Here is a 15,289-nt window from a genome sequence, read left to right as displayed (position 1 = left end):
AACCATTACAGACACAAGGAATTTCCACTAACAATGAATTGAGCAAGCGTATCCACTCTTCAGTACAGTACTTGACGTCATAGTTCAAGCAATAAGACAAGAGAAAGAAATTAAATGGATACAAGTACAAAGAGCAGTAATACCATCCTATTTGCAGGTGATGTGATCCTGCATAGAAGAGACCCTACTTGAACCGCCAGAAAACTCTCAGAATTCAAACACTTTCAGCAAAATATCAGGATATGAAGTCAACATGTAAATATCAATCCTAATAGTATGTAGTGTGCCTACACACCACCAACAAACATGCTGGGAAAGAATTTAGCCAATAAACCCACTCACAATAGCTTCAAAAATACCTAGGAATAAAAATAACCAAAGAGCCCAGTATGGGAACACATGCCTTTAATCCCAGCACTCAAACAGATCTCTGTGAGTTTGAGGCCAGCCTGTTTTACATAGTGAGTTCCAGAACAGCCAGAACTATGCAGTGAAACCCTGTCTCAAGCAAACAAAAAGAAGTAAAAGAAATCTGTGGGAGCCCGTTTTCAGGTTCCTCATGGCTTTACCCAGCAGGTCCACATAGAGGATGATCAGGACCACGGGCCTGAGTGCAGGTGTCTGAGATGGTCTGCATTTAACTGTGCTGGGGGAGGAGGTCTTTTGCTCCACCCCTTGGCATCTCTATAAATACCCTGGGGCAGAGACAGTCGGAGCCCATTGGAAAAGGTTCCAGGCCCTCTCAAGGCTATCCTTTATTTTCTATCTGTTTATCTCCTCAAGATTCTCCGCAATAAATCCTTCTATCTAATATTTCCTGCTGCTCACACTCAAGAAAACTCTGGGGAGCTGTGGGGTTGGTGGGTAAACGCCCCACAGAAGTCAACAATAAAAATTTTAAATACTGAGTAAAGTGAATGTGACACTAGAATATGGAAAGAACGTCCATGTTCATGGATGGCCAGAATTAATGTAGGGGAAATGGCTATGCTGCCCAAAGTGATCTAGAGAATAAATGCAATCCCCATCGAAATTCCAAAGCCGTTCTTCACAGAAGTAGAAAATATAGTCTAAAATCCTTATGGTAGCACAAAACAGCCCAGATAGCCAAAGCAATATCGATTAAATTAAATAAATAAATAAATAAATAAATAAAAACAATGCCGTAAGAATCACCATGCCTGGTATCAAGTTATGCCCCAAATCCATAGGAACAAAAACAGACATGCAGATCAACAGAATAAATACACACAGCTACCATTACCTGAGTTTTTCTTACAAAGACACGAAGACCATATTTTGAAGAAAAGACAGCCTCTTTTGTAAATGATTCACAAAAGTTGGACATCCAGTGTAGAAGAATGAAGCTAGGTCTCTATTTATCACTATTACAGAAACCAATCCCACATGGAACAAAGACATGAGTCTAAGACCTGAACCCCTGAGAACTGTTAGAGGGAATGTAGGGGATACCTCAAGACGTAAGCATAGGCAAGGACTTCCTGAAGAAGATCGCAGCGGCTCAGGATGTAATGCCATGAGCTGAAAAATGGGATTACATGAAATTAAAAGGCTTTGCACAGCAATGAAACAGTTAATTGAATTAAGAGACAGCCTAGGAGCAGATGCCCCAGGGGGCAAAGGTGCTTGCTTCAGAAGCCTGGCACCTGAGTTTGAGACCTGGAATCCATATAAGGGTGACAGAAGAAAACAGCTCCACAAAGCTGTTTTCCTGCATGCTGGCCCATACACCTACAAATGGCTCGTGCACACACACAATAAAAGAGAAAAGGGGGTGCCTACGGAATGGGAGAGAAAATCCTTATAGCTATATATCCAACAGATTACTAATATCTGAAATATATAATAGACTTTTTAAAACCCACATACCAAAAGAATAACCCAATAGATGAGCCAATGAAGTGAACAGACAGTTCTCCAAACATAAAGTACAAATGACGATGGAGCATATGGAAAAATCTTCAGCATCCTTAGTCATCAGGCAAATGCAAATTAACACTTTGTGAATACTCAAGAGTCAGAATAGCCATCATGAAAAAAGCAAAGGACAACAGATGCTGGCGGGGGTGCAGAGAAAAAGAGACCCTTTGCACTGCTAGTGCAAATTTGGGATTCGGTATGGACATTACCCAAAGAACCGAAATAGAATTACTATGGGATCCAGCTATACCATTGCTAGGAGTGGACGGCAAAACAAAGCTGCCTGCCTGGAGTGGCTAGGAAACAGACAGATGAGAGGCTCACCGGGATCCAGTGTACCATTTCAAAGGTGCACCCCCTTGTTGACCTCCAACTAGGCCCCGCCTCCCTCAGATTCCACCACCACTTCCCAACAGCATTATGCGCCGGGGACCAAGTGTTCAACACATGACACTTAGGAGGGAAACTGTGACACTCACTTGTCCTGGTTGACACCTCTCCAAAGTGTCTAAGACAACTGGTGCACCAGCCACATGTCCTGAAGAAAAATAAAGGTGGGTAACAGTGCCAGGATACAACACATTTGAAATAGTATTTTGAGGAAATCCCAAAGCTCTGCTTATTCCATATTCTAGCAATTCTCTTCCCCCATGCTAACTTCCTCACAGGAGCATGGTGTCACCTGCTCCTTCTTAACCTCAGGGTCTAGTCTAGCTGTCACATGGTCGGTTCTTAGTGTGTGGAAGAGGATATGAGTGAGTGAAGAAACAGCATTGGAAGCCAACAGAAATCAATTTCTAAGTTTCCCTGTAGGGAGGGGCCTAGTTTGAGTCTGTTGTCTCTGTGGGTAAAGAGAGTTGATGTTTAGGGCCATCGAGATGCAGGTAAAGACACTTGCTGCACAAGTTTGACAACCTGAGTCGATCTCTGAAACCCATGTAAAGGCTGAAGGAGAGAACCCACTTCACATAGCTCTCTGCTCCCCGCCATCCCTTCACTATGCCATGCCTGCCCCCCCCCACACACACACACACGTCATGCAAACATACAATAACCGTAATCTTTTAAACCAAGAGTTGCTTAGCTCTACTGGGTAAAGAATAATGAATGAAAAGAAAGAAAGCAGGCTAGTCCCTCTCCTCTGGCACATGCTCTGCAAAGGGTGTCACCCCGTGGTCCCCAACAGCCCCAAGAGGCAGCTGTTATTACACATTCCCAGCCCAGAAGAGGAAGCAAAAGCCCAAGAGGACCAGAGTGGCCTTCTGAAGGACAATGTGAGAAAGCAGAGGAGTGGAGGGTAGACCCTGTTCCAAACCATCCAGGCCCAAAGACCATCACACAACACTGCTGCTCCAACCTGCTTATTCCAAGGAGGCCTATGGGGGAGTTTTATTTTCTGGATTCATTTCCAGAATGCTATTCTACTTGGCCCCTAGAGGAAGCAACCAGTCAGCAATGTGAGTCCCTGTCCCATGTTGGAGAGGTTCCTAGTCCATTGAGAAGCTCGCTCTATATTCTAAAATACAGAGTAAGAAGAGATGCTGAATTTCCACCAAAGGTTCTGAGGAACAAACCAGTCAACAACTGCCTGAGCTCCAGTTGCTCTGAACCTCTCTTCGGTCCATTCATCTGTCCAGACCTGCTGGTCCTCCTTCGTATTCACATGGTTTCCTCTAGACCTCTTACAACTATTTCTTTGCCCATACCAGTTCTGCAGGCAGCCCCCCATAGGCAACTACTCTGAAGCATTGCATTTGTCTCAAAAAAAAAAAAAAGTGTTATATGAATGTCATTCTATACTAATGAGTCTACCCCACTTGGTCCCAGCTGGAGCAGCTAATGTCTGCTGATTAATTAGTACAGAGCTCTCTGGGAGGCAAGAACGGGAACAGAGGGGGTGCAGACAGAAAGGAAGAGACGAGCATTTGTAGACTAGAATAGGTCCCTCTGCCCACCAGCAATGCACACCCTCACCCCACCCATCCTCAAGCCTGCAGCTGGTTATGAAGAAGACATCGGAAAAACCACCCCTCTCCAGTCACTGCCCACAGTCTAGAAGAAGTGAGACACTTGGCTGTTGTCCCAAAGTGCAGAGGGATGGGCCACAGGAGAGCATAGGACAGACATTGATAGATCTGGGTCCCAGCTCTTCCCAGTTCTGCCCAAGGCAAATCTCTGGTCTCCCCAAGCCTCATTTTCCCTACCTATAAAACAGCAACAAGCCCAGGTACAGAAGCACACACCTGCACTCCCAGCCCTCTGGAGTTCCAGGCCAGTCTGAGCTACATAGTGAGACCTTGTCTAAAGCAATAAATAAATTCAAATCGTTTTTTAAAGGAACAAAATTCTACCCCAGCACAAAAAGTTGGAAGCTCTCAGGAATGACAACATGGCTTCCAGTCCCAGACATTCCACTGCTGAGTTACGTGCATCATTTGCAAAGCAACACACAGTTGGGTTGCAGAGGATCCTGACACAGTAGGGCAGCTACAGCTTAGGGCTTAGCCAAGCCCCCAGTATGATCAGTGTGCGGGAACTACTGTTACTGTATCCAGAAATGGTCAACTGATTAAGCAAAGCGTACGACTCAACTTGCCTGATCCCTAAAAGGATACAGAGCAAATGGTGTAGTCCGGGAAATGACCCTATCGAAATGTCTTCTATGCTGTCCCTGTTCGAGGTTAGCCAAGGCTCACGGTGGGGGCTTTCTTGGTCACACGTCATCAGCTGAGCTGGGAGTTGAACACAGAAAACACCTGCCTCGAAACACAGACACTTCCCTCAGTGCTGCAACGCCTGCAAAATTTTTAAATTTGGTTTGCTGCGCCATGAGCCTGCAGGCATCTCACCCTGGCACTGTGAGATTGGGAAGCTCCTGGGCTTCGCTCATCACTCTTTAAGGCTTGTCATGATCTTCTTCCTACTGACATGCGGAGCAAAGCGGGCTGAGTGAGGATCCGCAAACAGGGCCACCACGGGCCCATGTGAGCAGCAGTGAGCTCATTCTAGAACTTGTGTAGTTTAACTTAATATTCCACATTCACTCAGCCATTCAGCAGGCATTCAGTGAGTCTAAAGCTTTGAGTTCTGGGATTACAGCAGGACACACAGGCACGGCACTCCCACTTTCCTGTCCCGGGGGCAAAACCGACAAGCAGGTAAGCAGGTTCAACTGTTAGAAAGTGAGCAGGGTCGGGGCATGGACAATGAGGCTCCTTCGCAGTGCAAGGAAGGGCTCTCTGGTCAGGTGACCCTGGAGGCTGAGATGTCGTCAAGGAGACGTACCATGATGTTCAATGGAAAGTGTTCTAGACAAGCAAGCAGGGTGTTCCAGGCCCTACCTTGTCTGTTTAGACTGCTATAACAAAACACCATCAATTTTGGGCTACTATAACAATGCTTCAGTGCTTGGTTACAGTTGCTATTGCTGTGAAGAGACATCATAACCCTTGCAACGAGTATAAAGGAAAGCATTTAACTGTGGTGACTCCCTTACAGTTCAGAGGTTTAGTCCATTATCCTAGTAGTGGGACATGGTGGCACACAGGCAGACATGGTGCTGAAGCTGAGAGTCCTACATCTTGATTTGCAGGCAACAGGAAGTGAACTGAATGTCCAACTGAGTGAAGCTTGAGCAAAGCTTCATAAGGACAAATTATGTCCTCCAACAAGACCACACCCACTCCAACAAAGCCACACCTCCTCATAGTGCCACTTCCTTTGCAGGTCATTTTCTTTCAAACCACCACATACAGTTTAGGGATTTTTTTTTTTTTTTTTTTTTTTGGTTTTTAGAGACAGGGTTTCATGTCTTTCCTGGATCTCCCTCTATAGACCAGGCTGGCCTCGAACTCACAAAGCTCCACCTGCCTCTGCCTCCCAAGTGCTGGGATTAAAGGCATGTGCCACCACCACCTGGCCAGCTTAGGGAATTTATAAAGAAAAGACTAATCCTTTACATTCTAGAGCCCAAGCTTTCCCACAGCATCATCCCCATGATATAGGAAGGTATAAGGACAAAAGAGTGTGGGAGGGTGGAGGGTTAAGAGGGAGGAAGGATGGAGAGAGACTAAATTCAGCCTTTTATCAGGATCCCACTCCTGAGGCAAAAGCATTAAACTATTGAGGAGGGCAGAGCCCTTCTAAGTACCCCCCCCTTCGATGTCCCGTCTCCCAGGACTGCTGCACTGGGATAGGGGAGTGACTTTCAGCACACAAATGGGAAGATGCATTCAAGCTCAGTACTGAAGAACAGAAATGTATTGTTGACACTAGTTATATTAATGAGGACCCCCCTTATAACCTTTGCCTACCAAAGGCACCACCCCTAACACTATCATCTTGGAGACAGACTAGTGTTCAGCATATAACTTTAGAGGATGGGGATGTTGTAAATCTCAGGATGTAGCAGATCCAGAGGTTGCAGTATTCCCAGGTTGTTCAAGAAATAATAAAAGGGGCTAGAGAGGTGGCTCAGAGGTTAAAAAACAATGGCTGCTCTTCCAGAGGACCCAGGTTTCATTCCCAGCACCACACAGTGGCTCACAACTGTCTGTAACTCCAGTTCCATGAGATTCAATGCCTTCTTCTGTCTTCCTGAATAGGCAATGCACACAAATGGTGCACAGACATACATGTAGGCAAAATAACCATACCTAGTAAACAAAAATAAATATATCTTTTTCAAATTTTTTAAAAGAAATAGCAAAGAGGCCAATGGACTGGGGTAAGGGAATTGAGATAGGGAAGGGGTGTGGCTGGGAGAGCAGATGATGCAGAGTTTATATTGCTCAATTGGGAGCATTTGGTTTATTATTTACTTGTTTATATTATTTGCATTTCCTAACCCAACAATTTCCTGTCTCTGACTAGAGAAAACCCAGACTCGTGTGGTATTCAAAGCCTTTTTGAATGACCCTAAGCAGATAGTTGGATGCACCTGCTAGGCACTAGTCTCCCTGGGAACGTCTGGGGAAACAAAAGCTTGCAAAAGTCCCCCATCCTTGCCCATCTATATCTTCTCACCAAGACAAACATGAACCAGGTAAGTGTGGAGGCTGGAGAGATGGCTCAGAGCTTAAGAGCACTAACTGCTCTTCCAGAGGACCTGGGTTTGATTTCCAGCTCCCACATAGCAGCTCACAAGACTGTGACTCCAGTTCCTGAGGATCTGCCCATGTCACCTGGCCTCCTTGGGCATCAGGTATGCATGTGGTGTCCAAACATACATGCAGGTAAAACACTCATACACATAAAATAAGAAAGTGTGATCACCTTCCACATCTGCAGGTTCCCCATTCAGAAAAGAATCTGTGTCTGTATGGAGCATGCACAGCTCCTTTTGTGCTTGGTGTTATCCTCTGAAGCCTGTAGTACAAGTTCTTACGTGGCATTTATACTGGGTTAGACAATGTAAGTCATCTAGAGGTGATTTCAAGAAATCAAGCCTGGCAGGACTGCAGCTGAGGAGTAGAGTCATTGCCTGAAGCCTTGGATTTGATCCCCGGCAGCACAAAAATAAAATAAAGTATGGAAGAGCCATGGGCGTCCTCCCTTGGTATTAGCAAGGAGTCCAGGAAACAACCCTATGTGGATACCAAGGGCCAACCATAGTTACCACCTGGGAACTGCTGGGATCACAACAGTGGTTAATAGTAGTCCCAACCAGTCTGGAATAGAGGTGAGTCATGAAGACTCTGAAGAGTGGGTATGGGAGCTGAATCCCAAGAAAGATCCCGAAAAGAGGTGGACAATGACCCACCTTGGCAGACAGCACAGGAGACAAGCAAGAGAGAGAGAGAGGAGCTCGGTAACTTTTACCAACCAAGCCACATCAGCCGTCAGGACTGGGCCTCCGCAAGGCTTGGCTGCCCGGGCCGCAGCTCCTGACTTTTCACTGGACTGTTCTACCCCAGTCTGCTCCCAGGTGGGCGTCTAGGCAGAGCCAGCAAGGGCGTTCAGCAAACAGGCAGCGCCTGCTGGGCTGCACACTAAGTAAACAGGACTCTGCCCTGCACCTGCAGCCCCAGCTGCACACGGATAAATATTTGCCTACAGATCTGTCTTGCCTAATGAGTGTTTGAGTACCTGCCAGGCGGGCCTGGCTCAAGGGAGCTGGCAGGAAGGGGCCAGGCCTGGGGGACCCAGTGCCTCAGGAGTCCCCCCCAGCTCAGGAGCCAGACCTTGGAGAACCAGAGCAGGGGCCATGGACAAGGTGCCCTCAAAGGCTTCCCAAGTCCTTAAGTGGGGTTCAGGAAGCCTCATACCAGCCAGCCCATGTACAAAGAATGACTCTGAGGAAGACACAGAGAAGTAACCAGGAGTGCCCTCCACCCTTCCTCACCCATTCTCCTCCTCCTCCTCCTCCTCCCCCTCCTCCTCCTCCTCCTCCTCCTCCTCCTCCTCCAAGCAACAAGCACAGCTAGGAATAAATTAATTCTGTATTGGCTGGTTACAGAAAACTGGCATGTCCCCCTTGAGCCTCTTGAATTTTTTCACTTCATGTATTATTAATATTAGGTTTCAAATGAATATGTACGGTAATATATGCTCATACAATTAAAAAACAAGTTGTAAATATTTTTTAAGATTTATTTTAATTTTTTACTGAGGGGGAAGGGTATGTGCATGAGTGAGTACGGAAGCCTACAGAGTCCAGAAGAGGGCATCAGAGCCTCTGGAACTGAATTTACAGGGGGTGGAACCTGGGTTGTCTGCAAGAGCAGCCCTTCCTCTTAACTAGTGGGCCCTCTCTTCAGCCTGGAAGAAGATTAATTAGTTGAAAATTAAAGTCCCCTGGCTCCCTGATCCTACTTCCCAACTTCATTTTAGCTTTGGAAAGATATAATTTCCGTCTCAACATTAATAGCATCATATACCCTCAACACCTTCCCACCCTCATATATCCTGGGTGACCTCATTCTTTTTAGCAACTGGAATTGATTTCATAGTTTGGATGTCCTGGGATTGAATAAGACTGTTCCCTTTCAGTGGATAATTGTGACCAGTATTTTTGCTATTATAAATACTTCCCTGTCCACTACATCTACTTATATCTTTGCAGATTCATCCAAGTTTATTTGTAGAATAAGTTAGAGCAAGAGGCTACATGTCTTCTGCACTTGAACAGCCACTAAGCTATGCTCTGAAAAGGTTAGGCCACGTTCCTCTCCTACTTCCAGCAGCCGTGAACATTTCCCCGCTCCCAGATAACCTTGATTACACTCATTAGTGACAGCATCTGTTTCTCTTGACGTCTTAGTGACATTAGATATCTGTTAGCGAATTGTCTGTCCATCCTACTTCCGAAAGCTTGTCCATCACACTCTGCACGTTTTTCTTTTGTTTTGTTAGAAATATTTCCTTCCATTTCAGCAATACTTCAGTAGCAACCCAGTTTTTGGTGGATGTTGTATTCAGTACTCCCCCAGTGAGTCTCAAAGAGTATCTGGACTCTGACAGGGTTAAAAAGTGACGCAGAGCTCCTGTGTGAGACATTCCTGAGAGAGCCACAAGCTGACGGGGTCTCCCTACTATCATCAGAAACAACACGAACAAAAACCAGGGACTCCTGTCCCTTGACGAGAAAATGGCGGCAGTATGTATAAGTTGGGTTCAGGTGTCAGAAAAGTCAATCAAAACTGACAACAACAAAACAAAACAAAAAGGAAATGCACCAGTTCAGGCTTTGTCCATGGATGAACCCAGGTACTCAAACACCAGCCACCAGGCCCCTCTGTCTGCAGCATCTTCGGCTCAGCTTCCCACTGCCGCCTTCATTTCTACTCTAGATGTGCTAGAGGAGCCCCAGAAGCTGGAGACCCATGTGGATTCAATAGCCCAGGGCGTTGTAGCAAAGATGCTGGGACCAGCTGGGGTTTGATCTGGTCTGGGTCACATGTCCATCACAAATCCAGTCACGAAGAACAAATTAGGCAGGGCTGGAGCTCAGAGATGAAGACAAGTCTTACATGAAGCATGTGTTCCTAAAGGGAGATGGGACCTGAAATGTAACCCCCGTGAAGAAAATCGACCCTTTGCCGTAAGGTCTGTAACACTGACTTCCTATAGGTTGTGTCAGTCAGTGTCCTGCTGCTATGACAACATCCCTGTGATAATCTGCTGCTATGAAGAAAAGGCTTACTTTAGCGCACAGGTTTTTTTGTTCTTGTTTTTGTTTTCTGAGACAGGGTTTCTCTGTGTAGTTTTGGTGCCTGTCCTGGATCTCGCTTTATAGACCAGGCTGGCCTCGAACTCACAGAGATCCGCCTGGCTCTGCCTCCCAAGTGCTGAGATTAAAGGCATGTGCCACCACTGTGCTGCTCAGCTCAGTTTTGAAGGCTTCAGGCCAACTCACTCAGCCTCATTGCTTTGAGCTCATGGTGGGGACACACAGGAAGGGAGGCTGCCCCCCCCCATAGGATCCATTCATCAGAGAGAGGAGAAAGAGAGATCAGAATTCCAATACCTCTTCAATAGTACATGTCAAGGACCTAAATTCCTCTTTGCAGGACCCATGTCCCAAAGGATCTACCACTTCCTGGTAGTACCAAAGACTGGAAACCAAGTCTTCAGTATGTGGGCACTGAGAGGATATTTAAGATCCAAACCATAGTATGGGTCAGTCACACAGTACAAAGAGAATGTGCTGATGGATTAAAATAAGAAATCAGCTGTGGATGACAGATGTGTTGTATCACATCACACTGCAACCCAGAGCCAATGTTTTTAGGCTGCAAAATTTTCAAGTATTTTTAGCATGCAAATATTTTTAAAACTTCCAGTTTGCACTAGGCGGTGGTGGCGCACACCTTTAATCCCAGCACTTGGGAGGCAGAGGCAGGCGGATCTCTGTGAATTTGAAGCCAGCCTGGTCTACAGAGCACGTTCCAGGATAGGCTCCAAAGCTACACAGAGAAACCCTGTCTTGAAGAAAAACAAAAACAAAAACCTTCCAGTTTGACAAAGAATAGGAGTTAAGAATGCTAAGAGTCACCAGGTGGTGGTGGCGCACACCTTAAATCCCAGCACTTGGGAGACAGAGGCAAGTGATCTCTGAGTTTGAGGCCAACCTGGTCTACAGAGAGAGTTCCAGGACAGCCAGGACTACGCAGAGAAACCCTGTCTCAAAACAATAAAACAAAAGAATACTAAGAGTATTCAAAAGCTAGATTTGCTTGCAATTTCAAGATTCTCTTTAATTATGCACATATAACAGGAAAAACTTTAGTGAGAAGAAACTGTGTTGGCCGTTGCCAAAATGTTCAACATCAGTACACTACATGTTCAAAGGTTCTTGCTATCCTCTCTGTTATCACTACTGCTGTAACAAACTATCAGACATAGTTAACTATGATGCTTAGGAGCGTGTGTGGAGGTTCTACAGGACAGCACAGCCACTCTTGACAACCAGTCCTCCCCTATTCAGGGAAGGTCTTCCTCTTTGAGCACCGGGCTTCAGGAGACACCCACCTAGCCAGCCACATCAGCTGACTCAACCCTGGCAATCAATGGGGTGAAAGATGTCACAACCAGCGCACCCTCACACCCATTAAGTGATTTTTAATCCTGATTATTAACTTAGTTAGACTGAGAGCCTTCTATGACATTAATAACGCCCACTTCTGGGTATGTCCATTAGGCGGGTTCCAGAGACAATTAAATAATGATGACTCATACATAATCAACAATTGGTTGCATTGATAAATTTGAGATTGTGAAGTGGTAGAACTATGGAAAGTAAGGCTGGGCCTAGCTGGAGGAAGTGGGTCACTGGAAGTATGTGTTTGAAAGGTACATTTTGGGTTCTCTCTCTCTCTCTCTCTCTCTCTCTCTCTCTCTCTCTCTCTCTCTCACTCTCACTCTCTCTCTCCCTCCCTCTCTCCTTCCTAGAGCCTCATGGTCAACACTATCCTTCATCACATGCTCCTTCAAAAGGAACTGAAAACTCTGAAATCATGTGTCAGAATAAATCTTTCCCCTTTAAATTATTTCAGGCATCTGTCATAGCAACAAAAAGCCTAATATGTATTTGGCTCAGAGTATAGGGGTTCCGATACATCATCAATTGACCCCAGGACTGGGGACATGTGGTGAGGCAGTACCTCATGGAGCCTGATCCAGGAAACAAAACAGAAGAGGAAGAGATGGGGATCCTATGATCCTCTTCAAGGGCATGACCCTAGTGACCAAGGAACCCACCAGTGGGAAATGCTGGCACCGTCCAGAGGACATAGTGTTTAACACAAGGTCCTTTGGGGGACACTCCTAAACCATCCACTGAAATTTTTACAGTGTTTGTCCACAATCACCAAAGTTAACCTCTGATTCGATCCTTACTTCACTGATCCAGTCCAACCTGGAACTAACTGATATGATGTTCCCTCGAGGAAAAAGGAACCTTCGCCTGCAGAAAAGCCAGGTATCAGTTGATAGGCTGGCATGGGGCCGTATAGTCAGTGTTAGGTGTCCATCACTTTACAGGGTTGCAACCTTTCCTTGGTCTAGTGTGTCCAACAAGTTCTTGCTCTGCTTTTCCTGATATAATCATGAGCCCTCACAGTTTCAATTTACCCCAATAGACTTATAGGGTGGCTCCCTTTCTGTTCCCAGGAAAAAGCCATTTATCATCTGTGCTGCGTGGGGCTAGTCCACCCAGGGCTACAGCCATCCTTCTCCCTAAAGACGGCGTCAAAGCTGCTTGTAAAATGGAGCCTCCTAGGACAGCAGTATGCAGCCTGGAAAACTACTGTTTTGTTCAGTGTGGCATCACTTAAAGCTGAGCCTAGCCCAGTGTCCGCACTTCCTCCTTATGGACCACGGAGAGCCTTCATCCTCACTTACCTGTTATGTCACTTTTCCCATTGGCTGGACTTTCCTCCTGGATACCATGGGGCTGGTCCATGGTTAAAGGACTGTCAGAGAAGCCTCTCTGACCACATGACACAAAAAATAGCTCGTCACACCCCGGACACACTGTCCCCCTACTCCATCCTTCTTCATGGCATGTCAATCCTTTGCATACTCTTCATCATCTAGTTAAACTGCCTTTGTGCCTTCACAAAAATAAAAGTTAATGATGGCGTGGGCGTGGTTTAAGTCACTGCAGTGTCTTCAGTATCTTGAACACTGGCTGACTCATATGCCATTGAATCCCACTTTATAGATGAGGAAATAGGCTAGCACCAGAGCCATGACCCCTATGGAGACCTTGTATGACTCCAAGAAGCTTTCTCTCTTCCAGGATCATTAGGGGACCTACTGACAGGGGCTTTAGAACCAGAAAGGACTCTGCTTAAATCAGTAGTGTCTTGCCAAGCTGGAATCATTGAACCGTTGAGAATCTGCTGAGAGTTCAGGTCACTCTTCGAAATGTAGTGGAGTGCAAGCCTAATGTGTTCAGCTTCAGAGGGCTTTAAAGTGCTACGGGGTTGGGGATTTAGCTCAGTGGTAGAGCACTTGCCTAGCAAGCACAAGGCCCTGGGTTCGATCCTCAGCTCCAAAAAATAAATAAATAAATAAAATAATAAAGTGCTACAGGCTCTTTGGTGTCTTCCCTGGGCTCCCAGGATGCTGCCTCTGAGTGAGTCTCTTTCTCATCCCTCTGGACCTCAACTATGATCTGAAGTAGGGCTGATCAGTCCAAGCCAGGGTTGACCACAGGCTCCTTCCTCTAAGACCAACATGAGCCTTCGATAGTCAAGTATCCTCCATTCTCGTTCCCTTCATTACCGTATCCTCCATTCCCATTTCCCCTTCCCTACTGGAGCACTGTGTGGCCAAGTGGGAAACAGATGAGGGAGACCTGGGTCTCAGGCTTGCTCTTCCTCACCCCAGCTTGTTGGACTCTCCAGCTCTTACTGCCTGAGTCTGAAAGGCTCTACACGGAAAATGGGATCACTGCTCAAAGAGGAATGAGTCAAATGATAGAGGAAGCCCTTCCCTCCTAAGAAGACATTCCCTCCATGAGCCACAAAGTGCCTTACTGCTTCAATTTCAGCATTTCAGCTAGAGAAAGAAAGAGAGGGGAGGGAGGGAGGGAGGGAGGGAGGGAGGGAGGGAGGGAGGGAGGGAGGAAGGAAGGAAGGAAGGAAGGAAGGAAGGAAGGAAGGAAGGAAAGGAAGGAAGGAAGGAAGGAAGGAAGGAAGGAAGGAAGGAAGGAAGGAAGGAAGGAAGGAACCGTTCTGCAGATGTAAACCTAAGGAGGTCAAAGATAACAAAGTCTCAACCCCCCATGACACCCAATCCTATTACAATGTCTCCTCCTGTGTGAGGATTCTTCTTCCTTCCACTGGACTGCAGCTCCCAGGGAGGGCCAGTTTTGTCTCCTGCCACCTTGCCCCAAGGGAGCTCTGTTGCCCGGAACACCTTCACCTGCAGTAAAGAGATGCATTGTTTGGCCCACATAGTTTCTGTTTTAATTATATACTGACATTTTTTTAAAAATTGAGAGAATCCACAAAGCAAACTGAGGCTTTATCTATCTTAGAAAAATTGATCTATACCCAAAGTTCAAGTAAGTTCCCATGTGTTGGAACAGCCAGAATTACAAATGAATCCTGTTCCTTTCCATGGCAATTTACCTGTGACCACCCACACCAACCCCAGCTCTCACAATCCCCACAGGTCCTATTCTTTTGCTGCTCCTCTGCCCATGTTAGTCTGGAATCTATAGGCCTGGGAGAGAGACCCCTGTTTACATCACCAAACACTGCATGGAGCCCTTCCACAGGCATCATAGTCTTCAGCCCATGAGGGACCTCTGTGATTGAGGTGTTACCATTCCCACATTATAGGTGTGAACAAGGAAGGCTCCAGGAGAATGAGGGTGAAGAGGAGGATTAGGGGTGGGGGAGGGGAAGGCCCTCATCCAAGACTACAAAGCTAATAAAAGGCAAATCTAAGACTCAGCCATAAATTCCTGTTAATGAGAGATAGGGTTCAATGTCTAACAAATGTTTCCCCTTATTCAAGTGGCATTCGCTATAGCTAAGTTCTGATGTAAAGACTGGGCCGATGGGTCTGCTTTTGAATCTATGCTCTGCTGTGTGCTGATAATTAAACTTTGCCTCATCTGAGTCTACATCTCTACAAAGAAGCCTGAAGTTCTTTCTTCACTGGATTATTTAATAATCTTTTGTTAGATTATTATGTGGAAAATGCTACCCTGACCCAGGAATGAGGGCCAGTCCACAGAGTGTTAATGCCAACGATTCAAGGAGAAAGAACACTGGCCCAAATCATCATGGCCAAATTAATTAAAGCAAGGATTTTTTATTTGTGTACATGGTTGCCTCTCCCTGACATAGGGTTGAAGAGGTTAGCATTGGATGTGAGGGAGACAAGGCTT

At 46.1% G+C, this 15,289-nt stretch overlaps 1 non-coding gene across 1 annotated transcript; it reads left to right on the top strand.

The window, feature by feature from the left end:
• Positions 1–13,370: 13,370 nt before the first annotated feature.
• Trnaa-agc lies at positions 13,371–13,443 on the top strand. Its single transcript has one exon. It is a non-coding gene; the product is annotated as a tRNA-Ala (tRNA).
• The last annotated feature ends 1,846 nt before the right edge of the window (positions 13,444–15,289 follow it).

Source organism: Peromyscus leucopus, chromosome 5, assembly GCF_004664715.2.
Source record: "Peromyscus leucopus breed LL Stock chromosome 5, UCI_PerLeu_2.1, whole genome shotgun sequence".
Lineage (NCBI taxonomy): Eukaryota > Metazoa > Chordata > Mammalia > Rodentia > Cricetidae > Peromyscus > Peromyscus leucopus.
The sequence above is the reverse complement of the archived record's forward strand: the minus strand, read 5'-3'. Positions and strand labels throughout refer to the sequence as shown.